The sequence below is a fragment of the Protopterus annectens genome, chromosome 2.part0 (assembly GCF_019279795.1).
Source record: "Protopterus annectens isolate FY-2018-M chromosome 2.part0, PAN1.0, whole genome shotgun sequence".
NCBI classification, from domain to species: domain Eukaryota; kingdom Metazoa; phylum Chordata; order Ceratodontiformes; family Protopteridae; genus Protopterus; species Protopterus annectens.
Genome location: NC_056728.1, coordinates 1,543,597,057 through 1,543,623,747, shown reverse-complemented (window position 1 = coordinate 1,543,623,747; position 26,691 = coordinate 1,543,597,057).

The window sequence follows — 26,691 nt, the reverse complement described above, 5'->3', positions numbered from 1 at the left end:
CAAAAGTCTCTTGTGTATATGCTATAGGAAATAAAAAAAGTAGTCTTTATATTTAACATGTTTATATATAAAGATTCTAAAGTTAATTATAATATTATGTATGTAACTGGCAGTATGATTAGGATTAGTATGTGTGATAAAATATTCTTTTAAGATCCATATAAAAGGTATGTTGATGAATTCTAGTTGATATGTTGTTGGTCTCATTATAAGTTCCATGGCTGATACTTCCCATAAAGATTTCCATTCAGCTAAACAGGTTATATCTAAGAGCTGAGAAATTGTTCTGATTATAGTGGAAATCAAATAGAGATTTAGATCTGGGAAAGCTAATCCACCATTCTTCCAGCTGTTAGAATGTTGATTAATAGTAATTCTAGGTTTTTTTGTGACCAAAAGAATCTTAGTATTAAAGTGTTTAGTTTATTTATAAACCTTTTTGAGGGTAGAATTTGAATGGATTGTATTATGTATAAGATTTTAGGTAAAATTATCATTTTTATAATGGTTAGCCTTTCTTCAGTAGTAAATATTATTGTATTCCATTTTGAAAATAATTTTTGGATTTTTGTAAACATTTGTTATAGTTTAATTGAATTATTGATTTAATGTCTTTGGCAAGAATGATTCCAAGATATGTGATTTGATCTGCATTAGCAATGTGATATGTATTATTTCCTATCATCCTTTTTTTTTTTTTTTTTTTTATTAGGATATATGGGTAGAATTTTTGTTTTATTGTCATTGAATGATAGACCAGACATAATTTGAAACGTTTTAATTGATTCATATAATGACATGAATGAGGAATCATTTCCTTTTGTGGTGATAAGACCATCATCCGCAAACAGCTGGATTTTGGCTATATTGCCGTTACCATTTCCAAACCCTTTATTTCTTTATTGTTTCTTATTTCATTTGCCCAGGGTTCCATGATCAAAGTAAATAGTAGAGGAGAGAGAGGACATCCTTGTTTGGTGCCTTTTGTAATAGATATTTTATTGGAAATATATGACCCTATTTTGATATATACTTAGGTTTCTTCATATAGATGTTTTAGAAGATTAATAAAATTATGTGAAACATGTAAACATTCCAAAAGATTAAATATATAGATCCAGTTAATAGAATTAAAGGCCGCATTAATATCAAGACTAATTAATGATAAGTTCCTTTTCTTCCTTTGTGAAAAGTCTATAATAGCTAGGGTTCATTTTATATTATCAAAATTACTTCCGTTAGTTATAAAACCTGTCTGGTCTTCATCTATTAAGTGGGGTAAGAATTTCTTCATTCTTTCTGAGAATATATTCATAAACATCTTATAATCGATATTCAGTAAAGATATTGGTCTGTATAAGGAACATAATTTTGGGTCTTTATTTTATTTTAAAATAGGGGGTATAAATGTATATTTCCATGATGGGGGTGTAATATTATCATTTTGGGCCGAGTTATATACTTTGTGTAGTAAGGAAATAGCCATTTTGGGCATTATCTTATATATTTCAGGAATAATTCCATCGTTACCTGGAGCTTTGTTTTTTTAAGCTTACTTACTTGACTTTGTATATCTGATAAAGTAATTTGTTTATCAATAACTTCTATTTGTTGTTTCTTTAGTTTATTATATATATTTTTTTAATATAATCTCTTATGTTATCTTGTGTTTGAATTTGTGTGGATTGATAAATTTCATGAAAGTGACATCTAAACTCTTCTAATATATCTTGCATACTATGTACGACTCTTTTCTTTTTTTGCAGAATGTATTTCTTTAATATAATTATATGTATTTAATATTTTGGTCTTATTCTTAAGGTCTGATAGATGTTTAGGATTTAAAGAATAAGCAAGAAACCTATATTTTATTAGTGTTATTTTTGTTTTATGATGTAGGATAGATCTATATTCCTCATTTAGTTTGTATATCTCATCCCTTATATTCTTTGAAGACAAGTTGTCTTTATTATTTGTGTATAGTGAGTCCAGTTTATCCTGTATTATTATTTTATCTTTATCCCATATTTTCATCTTATCATGAAACCATTTGTTTATTTGTCCATATAAATATGATTTTAGGGCATCCCAAAAATATATAATGTGTGTCTGATGCTGAGTTTATATTAATGAAGTTTTATGTCTCTTCTGTTATGAATAATTGAAAATCCTTAAGTTGTGTGAGATATGCTGGAATCCTTTTAATTTGGACACTATGGATGTTATTATTAAGTTCAAATATGATAGTATTATGGTCCGAGATTGGGCAGGATATAATTTTGCTATTGGTCAGGTTATTCATTATCTGTGTGGAAAGAAATATTCTATCAATTCTAGAATATGTTTTGTATCTATTAGAAAAGAGCATGTATTGTAATGAGTTATGATCCACAAAATGATATATGTCTTTGAGTAGGTATAAGTCTATGAAATTTATAAGTTGTCTAGCTTGTGCTGTAATTTTTCTTTTTCCCGAAGTGATTGCATCTTTAGGTTCTAAGATACAGTTGTAGTCACCTGCCATAATGATATGTCCCTCAGATAATGAAACTATTTGATTCAATATGTGTCTAATAGCATTAGTACCAATACCAGGTAACCAATAGTTGTTTATTAATGTATATAATTTCTTACCCATCTCAATTACAGCCAAGCAAAGGAAACCTTTATTGTCTTGGTATGTTTTGATTATTCTGGGTAATGGTAATGTTTTGTTCCACAATATTGCTACACCTCTTTTTTTTCGTACACTCTGAGCTTACTATATTTGTGTATTTATTTGTATCTAGAAATTTAATAGTATCTTTTGTTAAATGGATTTCTTGTAAGAATAGTATATTAAGTTTATGAAAAGCTAGATATTTTTTTTTTTTAAATTTTTATTTATTTATTTATTTAAATAAATTTCTTTTATACGGATTGTTCAAACCATTTATGTTAAGTGACATACCTTTCAACATAGTCATATTATGTAATTGTACCTGAAACATGTGATAGTAACATATCAATATCATAAGTATAATGTGAAAATTTCCACAAAAAAGTGAATTTGTTCCTAGTAAAAATATTAAATCTCATGTCTTTAGGAAAAAAATGTATTCCTTGAGCTTTATTCTCTATATTTTCTGTAAATATGCTACTCTGGATGTCAAAAAACTCTTTTTTAAAAAAATTATTACATACACTAGATAAAAAAAAAAACACCCCAACACTCCCCGCCTGGAGTTATAACCTCCTAATCCCAATGACATCTGTCACTGAGATCAACCTCTAAACTGTAACAACAGAGTACAAACTCCACTAATAACATACTTTATATACTTTAAGTTAGAAACATTAAGATAAGCAAATTCTAATGAAACCATTAATTGTCCTAATATAGTATTATCTGGAAGGTTTATACGCTCATAGATATCATATCTAATAAGAAACCTATGTAACCTAATAGATTCAAAATATGATTTACATTCCAAAATAAGGCAAATGTCTAACAGATTATTTAAAAGGACTAAGTAATTTAGCCCACTGCCTTACTATTAACATAGATAACAGAGGTTGTGTGTATAAACAACATTTCTATTAGGTTATCAGATATAATACGTTATCCAGGACACAATGTTATTGTTCAAACCATGGTTTGTTTAAATGTAATTCTATTTTGTATTAACATGTTTATAACTCTCGTTATATATCTTCCCTTTATTTTAACTTATATACATGAACACGAGAGGGAAGAGAGAGAGAGAAAAAAAAAGTAAAACAAGGCTAACAGTAGTAGTTAGGATCCCTTGTAAATAGTTATATTTAGAATGACTATTTAGAAGACATAAGTGTAATTATAAACAGTATGTCATTTAAATAGACATTGTATCATCCCCAAATGGGATGTAGTCACTATAAACACATGCATATACAACCGCTTTCACTAGTGGCAAAATAAGATATCTATTTGCAAAGTTCTTTTTAGTATACCACTTTTGTTATGCAATTCTTTGCTAGGCAAAGAAACATTCTGAAATGATATGCATTACCTTACTTATGACACTTAAATATAAAGATTGCACAAATTTGTGAAGATATTAGCTTTGAGTATGATAACCATAATCATAGTATGCAGTGATACTTCAAAGAAAGATGAGGGAGAGAAAGAAAACTATATATACATATATACATACATACATACATATATATATATATATATATATATATATATATATATATATATATATATATATATATATATATATACATTCAAATACATATATATACACACACATACATACATACATACATACAAAAATCTATGTTACCATCAGGATTTACACTTGTAAGGTCTAAGAATAAAGCACATATATATTTACATTCTCATAACCATCTCCTCTCTCACCTCTTTTCTTTTTATATTTTCTTCCTTTATCTGTTCTGTAATCCTTTCTGCAAGTCAAAAAAGATGAAGATATTATGTTATTGTAATATGTAAACTTGTCATTGACCATATAAATGATCATTTTGAGTAAATAGTTGATTTAAAACAAAAAAGACTGTTAAACCAAGTTACAATCAAAATACAGTTCTGCACTTCCTGGAAATGTTCGTCGCACGGTGATGACGTCATTCAGCTGCTTCACATCATCGAGGGAATTCAGAAAGAGAAGAGATGATTCCACAAACTGTAGAAAGTTTTCCAAATGAATAAATAGCTTGTGAGAGCACTACACGAGGTAAGGAGAATGTTCAAAGTTGTCTCCCTTATTTTTTCGGTGGGAAACCTCAGAGTTTCAGTAAAAAAAAAAAACGTTTTTATACATGTGAGTCAGCATATATCTGTTTCCCATACTAGAAACTGCAAAACTGTCATAAAAAAAAAAAAGTTTTCAAACAAAGCATGAAAGTAATGTAACTTTTCCTACTGCTCTATTTTGTCATTTAAAAGCACTATGTTTATTTTTAACTATATATATTCCCTAGAGTTTAGATTACTATATAAATAATAAACCTTGTAATAGAAACACATATAACATCTCCTAGCTTCTTAGAGCTAATATATGCATTGACATTTAAACCCACAGATACTACACTACCTTCCCAACATTTACCTATCCTGAAGAAATGTACATCATGTACATATTTAATAATTAAATTGTGAATTCTTGTTCTACTCTGAGGGTGTAACATAGTTTATGTTCAGTGCTGACCAGTACTGTATGATTAGAAGTGAGATGGAAACTGTTATATGAATATATTATTCTCTATGACTAAAATAAAGTGCAATTAGAAGAGAGAAGAAGGCTTTGAGTATGTTATGCATTGTTATTACTTTGAGTTTAGAGAGACTTATGTATAATATGCCATCTATACAGGAAATTATATGTATATATAAAAAAGAAAAAAAAAGAAAACATTTTTTTTTCTTTTCTCTCCCTCCCCCCTCCCCTCCCCTCCATTTTTCTTTACTTTATATTTTCCAATGTATCCCTTCATTTTATCTTACATAGAATATTAAATATTTATAACTGTATATATTATAGCTGTGTGAAATTAAAGTGTAATATACAGCTAAGTAGTTTCCTATACTATGAAGCAGAAACTGCGGTAATGCATTTTTATATGGTATGCTTACTTATATAAAATGAATACTTAAAGTGTTGATTATAAATATATTGATGGTATATTAAGTATGTTATATTACACCAAATTAAGTTATGAATGAAACATTATATAATTGCAACATATGAAAAGCAGTGTAGATCTTACCTTGTATTTATAACATATCAAAACAGACTTGTTAATAAAAGCATAGTCCCCAATAATAGTTTGTTTTATAAATAGTCTGTATTTCTCATTTATTCTTTAGTCTCTTTTGTTTTTCAGTAGATTTCCATGTAGTTTTAGGAGCCATTCTTTTAAGAGAGGGGTTAGCCCACTCCATCTCTTCTATTTTTTTTCCCAGTAATTTGTGGTTTTTAACAAATGTCACAGCAGAATCAAGATCCTCAAACGATGAAGGTCCATCAGGAAGAAAAAGCTTCAGCCTTGCTGGAAACAAGAGGTGAGTCTTAATCTGTACCTTTTTCAGTTCTTTAATTAGAGGTAAAAAAAAACTTTCTTTTGGTAATTACCATTGTTGAATAGTCATTATCGAAGCGAATGATAGAGTCATTGTATTTTAAAGGTGATTTTGACCAAGCTGTTTTTAGAATTAAGTCTTTGTCTGAAGATGATAGGAATTTTACTATGACAGATCTAGGTTGTTTCCTGTTGGTACTGTTTCCTGATGTGAGAGACCGATGTGCTCTTTCTATACCAAAAGATAAAGCCACTGGTAAATCTAGAAATTTTGGAAGCCATGAGTTAAGGAAACTTGACATATTGTTTCCTTCTATATTTTCCTAAAGACCAAAAATCCTTATATTATTCCAGTGTGATCTATTCTCTAGATCATCCAGTTTATGTTGTAATGAAGTATTTTGTTTAACCAAAAACTCTATGTTGTTTTCATTTTCTAGCAATCTTCCATCAAAGTCTGTTAATGATTCCTCAATATTAGTAATTTTAATTTTTTGTTGTTTTAGATCCTCATGAAGCATATCCATCTGCTTGGTAGCTTTTTCTTTAAAGTTGTCTATTTTACAGTCAATTATATCAATCTTAGATGTGAGGTATTGAATAGTTGTTATTAAAGTCTGTAGCTCCTTTCTTATACTGGAATCCTGGTTGTTTGCCTTAGTATAACTCATGTTGAAAATCTCCCAGAAGTGAAGTATTTGTTCAGATGAAGGTTTTGACTGGAAATTATAACCAATTTCAATTTATAAGTAGATATTCCTGAAGAGAGTGTTGAATACTATCAAATTCTGCAAAAATAAATCCACTTTTTCTTGATATGAAACAAATTTCCAGGGAAGATATATTTTCCTTAGTGGAGCTTGTGAAATCTGCTGCTACACCATGACCATGCTAGCCACACCCCCAAGAGTGATCATTTTAGAGTGAATCTAAAATGATTGAAAATATGTAAAACTAAAGCTAATTATTTTTGCAAGTGGTATGCCCCCCTACACCCCACACTCCCTACTATTTATATGTACAAACTCCATGATCACAAAACAGTAGGGTAAGGGCAAATTTCCTTATTACTCTGCAATACAATCTTATACAAAAGGCTGCCAGCAAAAACTTTATTAGAGAGAATGTTCATTTGTAATTTTTTTACAGCAGTAAAAAGTGTTCACTAATGCAAGTGTTCACTCTTGTAAATTGTAACCACATTTTAAAATGTGTGTGTGTGTGTATGTGTGTGTGTATGTGTGTGTGTGTGTGTGTGTGTGTGTGTGTGTGTGTGTGTGTGTGTGTGTGTGTGTGTGTGTGTGTGTGTGTGTGTGTGTATGTGTGTGTGTGTGTGTATGTGTGTGTGTGTGTGTGTGTGTGTGTGTGTGTGTGTGTGTGTGTGTATGAGAGAAGAATTATTAATAAGCTTCTAGAGGTTGGGTTATTTTAGAATTGCACCTTTATACATAGTTTTCAAAGCTTTCAGCCACAAGGTCAGGGATTATATTTTACATGACTTACCTGACAATCTAATTTGCTATAAAAATGTACTTGTTCAAATCAACTTCCACTGTCAAACATCATCAGTAAATCAGCAGAATAGTGAGAATGCAGTCTAAAGTGAATGTTTCAACCTAACTCAATGTTAGTTTAAAAATGTATATCTTCATAATAACAGAGGGTCTGATACCTTAAAAACAGCTATTATTATAGAATATAAATTAAGAATGAAATTAATGCAGTCTAAAATAATTGTTGTGCATACAGAATCATTGTACCACATTCAGTATGTTACCAAAAGGACCAGAAATGGGTATCTTTTGGTAGTCATGGCTTCTACTTTGCAATTGTCTGTGGAAAAGATATACCCCGGGATTCATGAAGCTCAGAGCAAGGACGGCATTAGCCTTGCACCGACCGTGCGGCGTAGGGATGGCGCAGCAGCACCACATGCATAATAATGAAGGCATGCTGCCGTAACGGCCATGTGCATAGGAAACGTGCGAGAGTGCAGGGGGCATGTCCAAGCGCTGCACGGAGGCGTGAACATGTCGGCTGCATACGGGCAACCTAAAATTCTCACTAGTACAGCCTGCCTCTAATACTAATCACTCCTGTCAGTGTCCGTGGATACTGAAATGTATGCAAAGCATACAAAACAGTTTTGTGAACACCAAAATAAAAAGTAAACACAAAGGCACGTAGCTGAATACGTAGCTGAATATTGAGTCCCCATCCCTCGAACAAATGATATTTAAAACTCTGTGCCCATATTCCATTGTAGTGTCGATAGTAATAGCAAGTGGAAGTGAAACGCATCGTGTTAGCATGCCACCAATTGCTAAGCCTAGCCCAATGGTTAGGGTTACCACCTGTCCCACATTGTGAGGGACAGTCCCCCTCTAGGCAGTTGTGTCCAAACCAAAACCATTATAAATGTCAAATGTCCTGCAATTGTAGGACATAATTATGTCCCATACTTTATGTAATAGTCCCATACAATACTTATTTCTGTATATAAAATACCTAAATGTTACAAGAAACAGAATAAGCAAGTAAATGAAACAGAATACGCAACTAAACCACTACAACAATAAAAGCTTATATTTAGGCATAAAACTAAAGTACTATCCTTTGTATTGACCGTGGGTATGTGTTGGCCTGTAAACTCCGATGTGTGTCCCGAAAATGTCCCATCCTGGTCATACGAAAAGGTGGCAACCATACCAATGGTCAGAGCATTCACCCAATATCTGCCCATTCACGGTCCAAGTCATCCTTGTCAGGACGGCCCAAAGATGAACAGGTATTCCCCGGGTCTATCTACTATGTCATAAAAGATAAGTATTTGCGTGTACCTATGTGCGTGAAGTACAGCATGTGGATGATCAGAAATGCTAGAGTAGTCCTCACAACCATATTGCTACCAGAGATATGTAGTGTACGCAATGCGTTCTGTTGACTGTGCCATGGGCCATCAACCAGAGAAGGTTGAAGGTTGTGTCTGTGGAATAAGGGAGTGGGGGATGACGGGTAATGTAATAATTCACCAAGGGGAGACTGGGTTGGATGCACAATAGGTGAACTGGAGGTGTACGAGGGAGCAGTGGGTGAATCAGGAAGATAACCAAAGAACAAATATTCACATCCACAATACAATCCTACAAACATCTGAACATTAAAAAGTGCAATACACATGTACAGAAATGCTACCGGCACATACCCACATAATGATCTGGCCTGAACTGAGCCATCCAACCCCAACACACCTGGATACATAATTGAATACCCATCATCCCCTCCACAGCACACCACCCCCCCTTCCTGAATGTCCACCAAAACCACCCATACTCGGGCTGCTAGATAGGCGCAGCCATATCTGTACATAGTGAGCCCTACTCATATCTAGCAGGCAGTCTCACCCTAGGCAGTCTCAGGATTGCAAACTATGTATCCCTGCATGTATAACCCTACCTTATTTTCGTAAAGCCAAAGGAATCAAGGTCATCGGTCCTCACAATTTTTGGATATCCCTCATAGGGTAAGTATCTGTTCTAAACATTAGACTTGGTGTCACGACATCTGGACACAAGTTGCATGAGCAGTAGTTGTCCACAAGACTGCTCAGCCTCCAGCCGGTCCTGCAGAACCTATGACCTGGGATTAAACATCTGACCGTGATGCATGTCTCCCCACGTGCATTATCGGGAATATATACCTTACACATTCGCATAGTGGCAGTCAGATATAGGGTGATTAAGGTGCTTTAAAGCAGGCGTAAGTAGGGTTACCACCTGTCCCACTTTACGAGGGCCAGTCCCTTTTTGGACAGTTGTGTCCTGACCAAAAATAATACAATGGCAAATGTCCTGTGATTGTAGGAAATACTTATGTCCCATATTTCATGTAACAGTTGCATAAAACAGTTATTTCTGTATGTAAAATACTTAAATGTTACAAGAAACAGAATAAGCAACTAAACTGCTACAGGAATAAGCTTTCATTTAGGCAAATAAGTAAAGTTCTAACCTTTGCACTGACCGTGGGTATGTGTCGGCCTGTAAAATCTGATGTGTGTTCTGAAAATGCCCCACTTTGGCCATATGAGAAGATAGCAACCCTAGACGTAAGTGGGTATGCAAGCGTGTATGCACGATGGTAAGTGGCGGTGATTCAACAGTATGGGAAATGTAAATAAGCATGTAGGTGTATATGCATGTGTATGTACAGACCAATATATACAAATATATATATATATATATATATATATATATATATATATACACACACACACATATATGTGTATATATATATATATATATATATATATATATATATATATATATATATATATATATGTAAATATGAAGAATGAACATGGTCACAATATAGCAGTCATAACGAATGTGAAAGGAAACAGCAGCGGAAACCCCCGTAATATTTAGTGCTGTTATATATCAGGATGGCCATAGGTGAGCCTCTGCATCCCCAACCACAGGTAGGATGCTAAAAGTGGAATAAACGATCTCCCCGTGCTAAGTCTGACTTTCAACTAGGTACAGGGCAGTCCCAGTCCCCAGTCGGACAAGTCTAAACCTGGATGACCACATGAACACCCTGACAATCAAACACACGTATGTGCCAGGACTATAGGCTTTGGAGGTATGAACATCCTCAGAGTGAGTCAACATGCGACATGGGTCCAGAGCAGTAGGGAATAGGAAATGGTGCATGTGTAGTAGTGCAGTTTTCCCAACAGGAAAATGGATGCCTGCTGTGTAAGTGAAGTGATGAGACGTGTGTTCAGGTAACTATGAACCATGGGTATACATATAAATGAAGCAGAACACCAATAGTGTAATGGTTAGAACATCCGCCTAACGAAAAGGCATTCACTGTTCAAGTTCGACTATAGCACATATCATTTTCCTTGTGAAAAGAATGCTGGTCTGCTGTAAAGTCGACATTTAAACATGTAAAAGTGAACGTGTGTATCGCATGGGACTATTAACCAGATCCTTTCAATCAAAGTGGTACTGTCATAATGAATAAGGCACAAGTAAGCACAAATAAGCGGCAGTAAACATATGTAACACAGAGTAAGCATAGGTGAGTGCGCCTGCGCAAGTGTAAGCAACTCCCAGCATAGGAAATGCGTGTTTGTATGTACAGATTAATATATACACACACACATATCTATATATATATATATATATATATATATATATATATATATATATATATATATATATATATATATATATATATATATATATATATATTTACACACACACAGATATATGTGTGTATAGATATATATCTACATACATGAAATATTTATAAATATATATATATATATATATATATATATATATATATATATATATATAAAGAATGGACGTTGTAACAATAAAGCATACACAAATGTGAAGGGAATCAAGAGCAATTTTGGTATTATATAGTGCTTTCAGCGTATGTCATAAAAAGCTGCCCAGGAGTGAGCAGAGCACCGCTACTCACACCACAGGCAGGGTTTTACCAGTGGGAGTAACATCGTTGAATTGCTAAGTCTACTTTACACACAGAGGAAATGTAGTCCCATGCTGGGACCTCTAAAAATTGGAAAGAGCAAATGGCCGGATTCCATAACTCCAGGACATGCACGTTTGTGCAAATATACATAGTGGGAGACCCTGTGAATACACGAGGTGGGACAAAATGTGTGTAGGGCTCCAAAAGCTCTGGAGAGGGCAATGTGTAAAGGTGTGTCATGACTGTGATAACAAGTGGATAATGGATGTTACGCATGTAAATTCAGCACGGGTGGGGTGGAGGAACTATGGGTATGCAATTATGGATCCAGGTGTGCCAGGGTTGGATGGGCTGGTTGTAATGGACTGCCCCGTCGAGGTCAGCTAAGTCATAAAGGTATATATGCATACTCACATGTAGACAACAATATGTTGAAGTACAAATTCTGTAACACATGCATTCCATTTGTTGACATAAATAGTAGGAATGTGCACATACAAACATTGACAATAGGTGAAATAATATGCTGTGCAGAAGAGGGATGGGTCGAATCACACTGTATCACATTCCAGTTACCATCGGTAATCCGTACATGAACATATTGCGACATCTGTCCACTGTATAATGTGCTACATACCGATTACAAGATAACTGGAGTGAAGTGTCGGTGTTATAATGAATAAGGCACTAGTATGCTGGTGAAGCATATATAAACATCATTACGCATGTGTAAGTGTGTATGAGCAGGGAATGTATTGACACACTGATGTATATATGTGTATATATATATATATATATATATATATATATATATATATATATATATATATATATATATATATATATATATATATATATATATATATATATATATATATATATATATATATATATATATATATATATATATATATATACATGTATGAATACATATGCAGATATATCTGTATATATTAATGTAAATATATATATATATATATATATATATATATATATATATATATATATATATATATATATATATATATATATATATATATATATATATATATATACATGTTATAGTAAATATACACATGTATATACCTAGGTTGTGTTACAGCAGTTACGGGTAACATATGTTCAGACTGGACATATGTTGGTGGGAAGTCCAATCAACAAACGTCTACCTCCCATCCCCCCAGCTAGGCCGGTGAGACATACAGACATGCAATAAAGGTACATACAACACTGCTTCCAAGACCACCAGCAGAAAACTACCAATGGGAGAGATCTACAATGTCTACACTTGGACATGGACTGCGATGTCCCTTGTGGGACACCAAAAATTTTGTTCTTCCAGGCAATGCGAGTAAAGACTACTGCGACCAAGATGTAGCTGTACACGGAACAGTAGGTTGTGCAAGCCTGATAACACATGGGTTGACACAATGTATGACATGTGTCCCGACACAGAGAGAGTGGGCAGTGTGTAGGGGTGTGTTCATATCCCACCTGCGCCCACAATAAGGATGAGTGCTGTAGAGTAGTGGCAGGTAGAGGAACTATGGGTATGCAATTATTGGCCTAGGTGTGCAGGTGTTGGCTGGCAGACACGTATTAGGGCTGCCTCGTGGGTGTAAGTAATATTCCGATGTGGGTATAGCAGACGCCCATACCTCCAAAACGTTAAGAGCACATCTACTGGACAGTCCGTAAACCATTGGGGGAACACATAGGGGCCATAACATTGAACTGTCCTCGATTACCAGGGATGTCCGTGATTACGAATCAGAATCTAACACAGTCCCAACTAAACCCTCCTAGAACTAGTGATATTAGGAGGAAAGGTAGCGGAATACACATAATGAATAATGACAACATGTAAGAGTCCTAAACATCATGTACCTCAGACAATGTGTATGAATACATATGTGCTCTGGGTCCGTCAATGTGTCAGGTTAATAGCACCAACCTTCTAAATGTGTCCCTGAGGTTGTTATGCGGTGTCCCTGATTCAGTGTTGATTCTTCCCCATTCATATGAGAGGTCTTCTAGTGAGAGAAACTGCATGTTCCGCCGACTACCTTAGAAAGTTGATGGAATAATAGGGTTTGGGTTACCACCTGTCCACCTTTGCGAGGAACACTCCCCTTTGGGCAGTTGTGTCCTGCAAAATAAATGTAATTATGGCAAATGTGCTGTGATTTAGGGCAAAGATTTCCTATATTGTCTGTAGTAGTTACATAAAACAAATATTTTGTACCTGAGACACCTAAATGTTATAAGTAACAGTATAAGCAACTATAATGCTACAATAATAACCTTTTATTTAGGCAAAACAGTGAAGTTCATAGGTTCATAGGTTCATAGGTTGGTACTAGGCTATCGGCCCTAGGGTCTATGCAAGCCTAGCCATAACAATTCCCTGGATATTTCTTCCCACAATATTTACTTCTCTGGACCTCTGTCTAGCAGGGCGACTGACATGATCCCCGGGGTGAATTTCCTATCTCCCATCCAATCATCAAGGTTCCTTTTGAAGGGGGCCAATGAGGCGCTCTGCTTGACATGTATGGGCAGTCTATTCCAGAGTATGGGGAATCTCTAGGTCAGGAACCTATCCCTCCAGCATGTTTTGTTCATTGTGATGACAAGGTTTAGATACCTGGAGCGTGTGGCTCTGAGGGATTGGGATTTCTTTAAGTGGAGCATGTCCAACAGCTCAGGGTCTGACATGGCCTTGTATGTTTAGCAGAGATCGCCTCTGAGTAGACAATATGCCACAGAGTATAGCTGGAGTTGTTTTAGATGGTCAGCATATGGCATCTGCTTTAGGCCTGTGATTCCTGTATATCTGCCAGGCCTACTCCCCTTTCTACTGGCTGTGCATATGTGTTGCCCTGCAAAGTCTGACGTCTCTACAAACAGGTCCTATAGGGTTGCCACCTTTCCAAATTGCCAAAGTGAGACATGTTCTGCAGAAATGTCAGACTTTCCAGGACAAAACATACCTACAGCCATGCATAGTACAGGATTATACTTATTTGCACAAATAAAAGCTTAATCCAGTAACATTTGATTTGCTTATGCTACTTCACATAACATATAGAAGTTTCATATATAAAATAACTGTTTTATGCAACTATTAATGAAACGTAGAATATAATAATGTCCTGTAATCAGGACATTTGCTATGTCTTGATTATTTTCGCAGTGTCCCTCGCAAAATGGGACAGGTGGTAACCCTAAAGTCCCACCTTGGATAATTGAAAAGGTGGCAAACCTATAATAGGTATGCGGTAGCATGACTCGGCCAACGGATGTGGCTCCCACAACCCAACTACTTGTCTGTATTGAAGAGTCTCGGTTCCCATGTATCAGCCAGATGGGAGCAGATTGTATGAGGAACACACAAATATGATTAATTCACTGTACAGGCCACTGATTCTGTACAGTCGAATGCCATGCCTTCACCTAATGGGCAGCCATTCCTGATAATGTAGTCATGTAGTCTGATGTAATATGCATTACAAGGTGGGATCAGATTGTATGAGGAACACACAATTAATATGATTAATTCACTGGACAGGCCACTGATTCCGTACAGTCAAACGCCATGCCGTCACCTAATGGGCAGCCATTCCCGATACTGTAGTCAGGAGCGGCCTTATGTCAACTGGTGCCCTAGGGCACCACGGCACTCCCCACCACACCACCCAGTGCCCCAATCCTGGTCTACCTACACCAAATAAATACTGGAAAAGTACCCCTACTAAAGCGGCGCCGTAGGCGGCTGCTTAGTTTGCCTATGCATAAGGCCAGCTATGACTGTAGTCATGTAGTCCGATGTGATAGGCATCACAAGGTGGGAGCAGATTTATGAGGAACACACAAATATGATTGATTCACTGGACAGGCCGCTGATTCCATACAGTCAAAAGCCATGCTGTCGCCTAATAGGCAACCATTCCCAATACTGTAGTCATGTAGTCCGATGTAATAGGCATCTCAAGGTGGGAGCAGATTGTATGAGGTACACACAAATATGATTGATTCACTGAACAGGCCACTGATTCTGTACTGTCGAACGCAATGTCATCGCCTAACGGGCAGCCAATCCCGATACTGTAGTCATGTAGTCCGATGTAATAGACATCACAAGGTAATATTGTGGTCCTTGCTCCCACCCAGGGGTGTGAGTGACAGATGCAAGCACCAATGTCAGTGCATTTGCAAGTGCAGGAGCGAGTGGGTGTAAGGGTGTCTGGCTACCAGTATGCAAGTATTGCACTAATAAAGCAATGTAGAGGCTAACCAAGTGTAAGAGGCTGTAACCAGAGGTCAGCAGTGCTTAACACCACTCAAACCCATGCACACCCACTCCCATCTGCTTTAATGTGCCTTACTCCCTCTGTATCCGATGGGCTTGTTCTGTCCTGCAACCAAATAAACGTCCTTTGCAAGAGTCGGAACCAGGACCCTGCACACACAGCTAATGTGTATTACCAATACGCCATGGCAGATATACAGACAACGGACAGTACTACAAACATAGCATACAGTGCAGTCATTCAACAGTACAGGAATGTATCCCATCATGTAGCTGTATATGTGAGTGTTTATGTCAAGCATATAGGTACATACATATATAGAGATGTATCAGGAACATACCATGTGGCAACAAAGCATTACAAACGAATGAAACGGGAAACACCAGCGATGCCTGTATTATGCAGTGGTGTTGCTCTATGTGATCACAAGACTCCCTCAAGCAGACATGTGTCAGTCATACACACAAATAGTTGTACATTGGCTGTATACATCACTCTGTGCATGTAATGTACATTAACACAACAGTACCTGTCCAATCATTATGTGTGAACAGTACTCTTGCAAGGTGCTGTGTGCAACATCATCATCATGATAAAGGTAAATGGGGTAACCATAGAGGAACCGGTAGTGTTGTGTGTACAATGGGGTCGTCCTCATCACATGTACCTGGACCATGTAAGAGTGATGTGCATACCAGGATCGTGTGCCTGACGGACAGGGGTGAGGATAACAGGAGCATGTTTTGATGCATATTACAAGGGTTTCATGTGTCCAGTGGGCATGTGTGTTTAATGGACAGCTATGTATAGGGCACATGTTGTCCTATGAGATGATTGGCCTTATGTGTCCGTAGGTGAGAGTCAGATGTTGGGGAAGGAGTGTAGGTATGGCCATGGAGGATAGGTAGGATCACAGAAAAGACAGCATACAGGGTTGGTATATGACACATGTGGGGTGATACACCCCAGATGGGGTGTTCAGCATTCACAAGCCCATGGGAACAGTGGGATGGAGGTCCCCAGCCATGGGCAACTGCCACTGCACCTAGACAGCTGCAAAGGAGGCAGTGCTGCGGGCTGTCCAGGAGGGGCAGCATCACCCTGTAAATGTGACACTCCCCCCTTGAACTGGCGTATCTGGCTTCAGAACCCCTTAGGGAGCCACCAACACAACACGTCTGGGACCACACGACAGCAGATATGTACCTGTCTGGTCCTGCTTCCAGGGGGGCATGCTCCATCCTCAGTGGTCGTACCACCAGAAGGTGGTGCAGAGCCAACAGAGGTTGATGTCTATGGCTGGGCCCCAGATGTGCTAGTGCTCGGTGCCATGGTCAGCTGAAGTGGGACAAGAGGTTCTGCCGGGACCTCCCAACCCATTCAGCCTATGGTGTTGCGTTTTAAACCCACAAATGGCTTAGTGATAGACAACAGCATACAGGATTACCTACGACAGTATGCATAGATATCACCAGCAACCCAACACAACAGATGGTATACATTTGCAGAGGGAGCACAACACATGTATATATGCTGCATGCCAACTGCTCAATGTGTAGTAGATGTGTGACCGCAGCTATGAACAGTTGCCCATTACTGGCTTGTCACTGGGATCCCCACTCAGTGTCTGCCATACCACTCTTTCATGTGACACATGTCCAGTCAGGAATGTGATGGCAGTAACACATCCCTATCATCATATACTATATGCAATCCTCACACCATGCTTCTGCTGTGCACAGATGTGTGTTCAGTGTGTATCACAGGAAACAAATGGTTGCACACAATGACCAGTTCACAGATGGCCCTACAGATGAGGGTCCCTCATGAACAGAGTACTGTCATGTATGTATTATAACATGCAGAATAGCCATTACCACACACATGTTAAACAGGCAGTAGTCTCAATGCAGCATAGCACACTAACATGCTGTAGTCATGTGTGGCACATCACCTTCCTGTCTTTAGGCTATTTCCCACTGTGGAAAATGATTGAGGTACATCCAGATATCATCTGTGATGCCGTGTCAGAACACCACATCCAGGTACCACTCACAGCGACTGTCATGGCCAGATAACAACATGTTTCCCTAGATAGCGCACTGTGTTAATCATACAGATGGCTATGGGAACACCATCACAGCTGTACCACATGCAATCAGCTAGTGGAGGACTGCAATAGGTGCAGAGGCCATCACCTGACCATGTCTATCACTTACAATACACATGCTGCTGCTGTGCAGGTGTACTCCTTCACATCCACCAGAGAGTGTGTGGGTGGGACAGGCAAAGTACACCAGGGAAGGGCTTGGAGACTTAACCATAAGCATCATTTGCCACACGCCGAACAGTACAGGGGTCAAACCCCTGAATACTCATTACTATTACATATGCATGATGTTACTACATGTGCCACAAAGGTGACATGATGCTGTGCTGTAAGAACATATGTGTGTAGGTGAGTGACATCTGCAACAGATATAGTAGACATACATTAGTTGTGGAACACATGGCTGTCCATGTGAACTGATGCCATTGTCACCACAACCACACTCTCTAATGGACATGCATTGACACTTTTGCCAGGGCCACAAATATACAACATAACTACTTAGTTTGCCACACTGCAGTAATGCACAGGACCACATGCACCACAGGGGATATCTGGAGGTTCTATGGGCTAGGGCATGTGAAAGTGCTTGACATCTGTATGGTATGCCAATGAGGTTTATACTGGGAGTGACTGTGGTTGGGAGCATCACAACCCACACGCAGACACAGGGTGCCAGTACTGGCATGCAGGTATGCATTGCTTCATGGGTGTTTAGTGGTTGGCTGTGCAAGATGGCTGTACAAGGCTGGGTGAGGGGTAATCCTTCGCATTGCGTCACCCGACAATGGTGTGCAGTGCAGGGGTGTAGTGCCTGCAATGTCCCACACGGATGGGTACTGCATTATCTGGCCTGACATCCTGGTTACCAATGTGTATGGCCATAGCTTTGCAATGCATGCCATGTCTGTGTTTGATAGTCCTTCACATGGACATTGCCTGGGATGTGCATGTCCCACAATACTGTACAGTGACATGTACAGGTGTACCTGGTTTGACAGACACATGTTGTGTACACAGCCTGTTATACCCCGATATGCCAATACAGGCCTGGTGTGGTGAAACCTGCTTATAGTGAGCAGGTCAGCCCTGCACCTGCATGGATAGTATGATACAGGTATTCCATGGTGTCAGTGGCATGGGTCCATACAGGGCACATGTGTACAGCATTTTCTGGCCTTTGTGGATCATATTTGATGGCAACACATATGTTGCAGGCATTCAGTGTGGAACATTATGAAGGCAAAATGTCCGCATATATGTGCCTATTGTACTGCTGTACAGGGTGCCATGTCCTCTGCAGGCCACTGCATTCCTACCATGCCTACTATCTGTCATCAATGTGCATGGTACTAACAACATTGTGGGATATCCTAGGCAAGTTTGTTTGTGCATGGCACATGGACACGGGACATATATCGGGTATTAGTAGGGCTGCATACTTTGTTCACCAGACCTTTTTCCAGATGTATGGGTATGGCTTGCCAACATAGTCCCGTGGCTGACTGACAGCTGTACTCCTCATGAGGTGGCCAATGTGTCATAACATGGATACCATATAGGAAAACTACAAAACCTGCTCCCAAACATGTCCAATGATAAGAAAATCATGGCCATCTGTACACAGGCTCTGACAGACAAACTGTCTTGCCATGTTCTGTACACAAACCCCTACCATATCACACTGCAGCAATATGTGTTGAGGGCATGCGCTACGGGGAATACTACAAAAAACTGCACTTGTCTCATGCAAGCAGACATACACTTGGCATGTCTGGGATTAGAACACCGACCTAACTACTTTACTACACTATAGCATTACGCAGTTAAAGAATGTGCTACAGAGATTACTGGAATGCAGTCCTCCCAGAGGTGTATTTGTAGGTGGGTGACATCATCAGCCTTGCCAAAGGTGGGTATAAGAAATGTAAGGAGTGTGAGCAGTCTAAAAGCATTACTCAATTCTCAGGCAGATGGGCCACACATGGCAAGTCTAGGATTAGAACACTGACCAAACTACTTTATTACACTACACAGTTACAGAATGCGCTACCGAGATTACTGGGGCACAGCACTCCCAGAGGTGTACTTGTAGGTGGGTGACATCATCAGCCTTGCAAAAGGTGGGTATAAGAAATGTATGGAGTGAGAGCAGTCTAAAACATTATTCAGTCCTCATGCAGATGGGGAACACACACACGGCAAGTGTGGGATTAGAACACTGACCTAACTACTTTATTACACTACAGCATTATGCAGTTACAGAACATGCTACAGAGATTACTTGGACACAGCACTCCCAGAGGTGTATTTGTAGGTGGATGACATCATCAGCCTTGCCAAAGGTGAGTATAAGAAATGTATGGAGTGTGAGCAGTCTAAAAGCATTACTCAGTCCTCAGGCAGATGGGGATGCACACACGCAAGTCTGGGATTAGAACACTGACCTAACTACTTTATTACACTACAGCATTACACAGTTACAGAACATGCTACCGAGATTAGTAGGACACCGCACTCCCAGAGGTGTATTTGTAGATGGATGACATCATCAGCCTTGCCAAAGGTGGGTATAAGAAATGTATGGAGTGGAGCAGTCTAAAAGCATTACTCAGTCCTCAGGGACACACACACACACACACACACACACACACACACACACACACACACACACAGCAAGTGTAGGATTTAAACACCAACCTAACTACTTTATTACACTACAGCATTATGCAGTTACAGAATGCGCTACAGAGATTACTGGGGCACAGCTTTCCCAGAGGTGTATTTGTAGGTGGGTGACATCATCAGCCTTGCCACAAGTGGGTATAAGAAATGTAAGGAGTCTGAGCAGTCTAAAAGCATTATTCAGTATTCATGGACACACATGGCAAGTGTGAGATTAGAACACTGACCTAACTACTTTATTACACTACAGCATTATGCCATTACAGAATGTGCTACAGAGATTATCGGGACACAGTACTCCCAGAGGTGTATTTGTAGGTGGGTGACATCATCAGCCTTGCCAAAGGTGGGTATAAGGAATGTATGGAGTGTGAGCAGTCTACAAGCATTACTTAGTCCTCATGCAGACAGGGACACACATGGCAAGTCTGGGATTAGAACACTGACCTAACTACTTTATTACACTACAGCATTATGCAGTTACAGAACACGCTACTGAGATTGCTAGGGCACAACACTCCCAGAGGTGTATTTGTAGATGGGTGACATCATCAGCCTTGCCAAAGGTGGGTATAAGAAATGTATGGAGTGTGAGCAGTCTAAAAGCATTACTCAGTCCTCAGGGAGGCACACACATGGCAAGTGTGGGATAAGAACACCGACCAAACTACTTTATTACACTACAACATTATGTAGTTACAGAATGCGCTACCAAGATTACTGGGACACAGCACTCCCAGAGGTGTATTTGTAGGTGGGTGTCATCATCAGCCCTGCCAAAGGTGGGTATACGAATTGTATGGAGTGTGAGCAGTCTAAAAGCAATTTACAGTCCTCTGGAAAACAGGGACAGACATATACACACACACACACACACACACACACACACACACATGCCAGTGGTGGGAACAGAACACCTGCCTATTTACAGATCACTATTACAATACTACATACTTACAAGTCACGCCATGCAGACTACACATTTCAAGGCTGTCATTATGACCTTCTAGGAATGCAGACTTCAACAGGGATGCTGGCAGTTAAGATGTACATACCTGTGAACCTGTGTGTTTAAAGTAGGAATCCATCCTGACCTGGAGTATGCCCATCTATGGAATGGACGACTACTACCACTATACAGGGTTACAATGGCCATACCCATACACAGAGGCACATAACTGACACAAGGTGTCACTGTGCATGCTCGCACACTTAGTAGCACAGGGCTGTTCAGAATGCACTATGTGTCCATCTATGCAAGGTTATACTGGGCATGCTCATACACAGTAGCACAGGGCTGACTGGGATGCACTCTGATTCTAAACACGGAAGGCCACAGTGGCTATGCTATTACAGGTAGATGTAAAGAACACATTGTAATGGGCTCTGGTGTTAGTAGTTGTCATTGTTAGCAGGAACGCTGCTCTACATATATTTCACACCGGTCTTTTATACAATGTCTGCTCTCATTCTGGGATAACATGGCTGACAGTAGACAGGCCTTTGACACATATCACATGCATCCATGATTCAAGGGAGTGTGGATAATACCCAAGTCGCATCCGCCCATACAGTACCATTCCAAGGCAAATGTCCTAAACACATGATAACTCCCTGACACCTACAGGACAACTGCATTGTTTTCTTATGCTAAACAGTGCTAGATGTGTAGCGTCCATAATCACAGCTGGTCACTGTAGATCCAGCAATGGGGAGTACTGACATCTGTGCAGTGAGGAACACCTGGATGATGGCTCTGTAGTGCACAAGAGCACTACCAACATATACCTCAGAACCTAGCACTGCCACCATATACCTCAGAACCAGACATGTGGGCCATAACAGAGGTACGGACCACTCCAGGTGGTGGTGTCCCCACATACATAAAGGCCACTCACATATACTGACCGGTACCCCCACAAAAGGCATCACAGATGAGTCATGTGCAGGACACAGTGTCACATGCTGCATTCTAGGATGTAAACCTCAGACACCACCATGCCCTCGGACCACCAACACACATCCATACATGTTGTAGGACATAGAAGAGTACACCACCATGTGACCCTTGACCAGTGGACTGTACCAAGCTCTACATCAACCGAAGAGAGTACCCATGTACTGACACAGTTCATCATGTGTTATGAAATAGAATGATACCACTGTCTGTAACCAGGTCAGCTGTACACATACCAGGGGCCCTCGGTACTTTCCACCATTAGCAGATGACTGTTGCTATACACCAGTACACACCCTCATGTATGGATATGACATACATGTACCTGCCCTGGGTATGTACATGCCAAACACACACACACACACACACACACACACACACACACACACACACACACACACACAACATGCATGTAAATAGCATAGCTGTTGTCCTTTGTGCAAACAGGTGGCTACAGCCATTACACACGTGCACATGGAATGTAGGTCCATGGCTGCTGAATGCTAACAGTACATAAGGTGTGATATCAATGTTGACAGAGGTAACATTCCCTCTGTACCGGTCACCCATTACACCCATCATATCATACAACAGTCCATGTGTCATGTATGTCATTACACATGTCCACCAATTGCAATGCCTACAAACATGCCCAAATGACAGGATTGTAGGACCTACACACCTGTACATGTAGTGTTGTGCATTCAGATAACATGAGTGTGCAGTTGCTGATGTATGCATGTGACGTGTATCCTAGTACATCATGCAGTTGCAATGCAGCCTCAACACTGCCAACTGTATATGGTGATATGCTGAATGTATGGAAAGGTGTACCTCAGGTATGGACAGATGTGTGGAAATAAATAAGTGGTGGGGCATCTTTGCAGATGGATGTTTGCTGTGGACAGCTCACTGGTGTGTCACAAGCAGTCCTGCAATAACCTGTGTAACCGGTAAGCAATGGTTTCATTAACTGAAGGACATAACACACAACTTAGACAGTGGTCAGGGTGACAACGAAGGTAAATCACTTGACACCTGTTAACAGTTAAGATGTCCCATGTGCATATATCAGCACTGTTGCTACAGGAAGTGTCAGTACAGTTTGTAACGTGTGCAGTACTGCTATAAGTCTTTCATACATATCATGAGCTAGGCAGGTCTGTGATTCACAGTACTGGCATGTGTGGTTGTGTGTGTATCCATATATGTCACGTATGGTGGGAAATACATCTCAATTGTTACTCACTCTCCTGTACACTACTGTACACATCTGTACAGACTGCAATGTAGAAAGCAGGACATAGGCAGGGGCGTGTATCTCACACATGTGAGGTATCTGTTTGTGCGTGACATAGGTGCATTCAATACTGAATGCCACAGTGTGTGTATGTGTGTGTGTGTATGTAGGGCTGTCTGGTCCCTGGAGTGAGGATGTATGTTACCATACTGAACTGATAAGACCCCTCCCCCATCCAGGTGATGCATTCTACTATCAGTGTTGATGTCCCCAATCTTAGGCCATACTGACTACCTGTACATGTGCATTCTCTGGGGTGTGTCATGCAGGTGCACAGTGCTGTAATGATGATTTGCACATAGGCAGGGGTCCTCACCTTACCAGTAACAACTGTGTGCGAGTGTGTGTTACTGTGTCGGTGAATCTGTGAGTGTGTGTGTGCATTACTGTGTCACTGAATACATGTGTGTCAATACCTGAGTGTGTGGGTGCAGTTGTGCATTGGCATCCTGTCATGGGAATGTGTATTACTGATTCCCAATGAGGCATCACACTTCCCACTGGCCTTTACCCTTGTAATCAGCTAGACCACTGTCTTACCTCACCATTCCATGTAACTGTACCTGTGATGTCACCCTTTATGGATGTCACATCGGTGGCCACAGTGGCATAATACACAGCTATCATGCTCTTGGATCAGTAGACGTGTTTGGAATGTGGGCAGTCTCACTGGTATGTGGCAGCTACATGGTGCATGCTTGTATATTCATACATACCTGTGAGTAGTCCACATTGACATATGGGACACTAACTGCAAACACTGACATCCACCGGCATGTGCAATTAGACCTGAAGGAGGACAGCAGAACATCATGACCAACATGCAGTTACTGCTGTTACACAAGACACATACTGTTAACAGTATGAAATGCATTGTACACCTGTAATACATGGTATGTCTGCTGTCTGTCAACAGTACTCAAAAATTGTAAACTACACATATCTTCCTAGTCTGTTCACCCAGTACATTAGACCATATGAGCATGTCCCTGCACCGATGGTGTGGATGTCAGGGATGCGGCACAGGCATCATCATATGCACAGGGTGATAATGTTTGTAAGAGGTCTAGGCTGCACCATTGGATGACATCATGTGTGTGGGTTAGGGCCTTTGATCTAATTGGGCGTGTGCGGATGTTATGCATGTGTGTGTTGCAGTGCCCTACATATGTTTCCACTGTGTGCGTGTATGTAAGCACACAGTTCTGCCATGTATCTGGTCTACACCAGGGTATTATTGACAGCTGCAAACTGTACAGGCGAGGTTTTACAGTTCACGGTGTCCAGCCACGGACATGTGACCTGTGCCTGCCAGGGGTTGCATGGGCACTACCAGGCAGAGGTGCAGATTGGGTACTGTCTGATGTCACTTGTCCACTGGAACTGTGTCCCTGTTGGGACCATCCCAGGCCACATGCACGTGGCCTGCTGTGTCATGGTGTGGACAGCACAGCACCAGATGCACTGCTGCTGCTACCGCCACTATGGGAGAGGACATGTGAGGTAGCTCATACACATAGACCTGAAACAGGTGATGTAGCAGGCCTACGTCCACGTGCCTGACACCTCACTCATACCAGATGTTCCAACACAGACAGCTCACGCTCATGGATTGTCATGCCATGGTCAAGGACTCCAACCATGTCACCCAACCATCTATCCAAAGCTTCAGCAATCTGCTGTTGAGCATTTACCATTGCATGGATGTTTAAAGAATGGACAGCAGCCCTCTGAAGCCTCTGATCTTCTCTGATGTGCCATTCAGCATTTGCCTGTGCCTCCATTGCAGCCAGAAACATGCGTCTGGTGACACCAGCTGCTGTGCTCTGTCTTGCATGAGCATGTTGGCCAGAGGTCCTCCTATGAGCAGCACTGGCCACATGCCTGTGTGGGGCACCACCAGTTAGTTGGCTGACACCATGGTTTTCAGGCACACCTTCCATAGCCCCCATACTTTCCTGTTCCAAGCTACCACGCGCCAACTGTCCTTCCTCTATGGTCACTGGTGATGGGGTATGTGCAGGCATGGGATCTGTGTGCGGGAATGAGGGGGATATAGCTGGAATGGCAACCAATGGCATCATTTCAGCCCCTGACAACTCTGCTGTGCCTCAATCATACGTTCATCATCACTGCTAGAGTCTGTGGGGACACTAACATCAGATGTACTACAGGAGGGCAATGCACCTACATCACCTGTGAGGGCAGACAAGAACTGTACATTACAATCTATAGAATAGGCACACACACACACACACACACACACACACACACACACACACACATGTGATATGACAGAAGGCATGCAACATGCATGTGATAAGGCAGATGGCATGCAGCGCAGACAATAATAGTGGTAGTTATCATACATCCCTGGGTTGCACACAACAGCATGCATGTGTCATAGCAGACAGCATGCAAATTATACAATCATAGTAGCAGTTAACATACATCTCTGTGTTACACCATGTAGACCAGCACAGGTTAACAGTACACCTGTAGAAAAAATACAATGCACCGAGGTAACACACAATAACGTTTTAATAAAACAAATAGGAAACAAAATGGTAAACGCTTTCACAACTATCGTTGCTTCATCAGCTTCGTCTGATGAAGCAAAGATAGTTGTGAAAGCGCTTACCATTTTGTTTCCTATTTGTTTTATTAAAACTTTATTGTGTGTTACCTTGGTGCATTGTATTTTTTCTACATCTGGACTTTTTTTGCACCCTGGTTTTTACCCGCA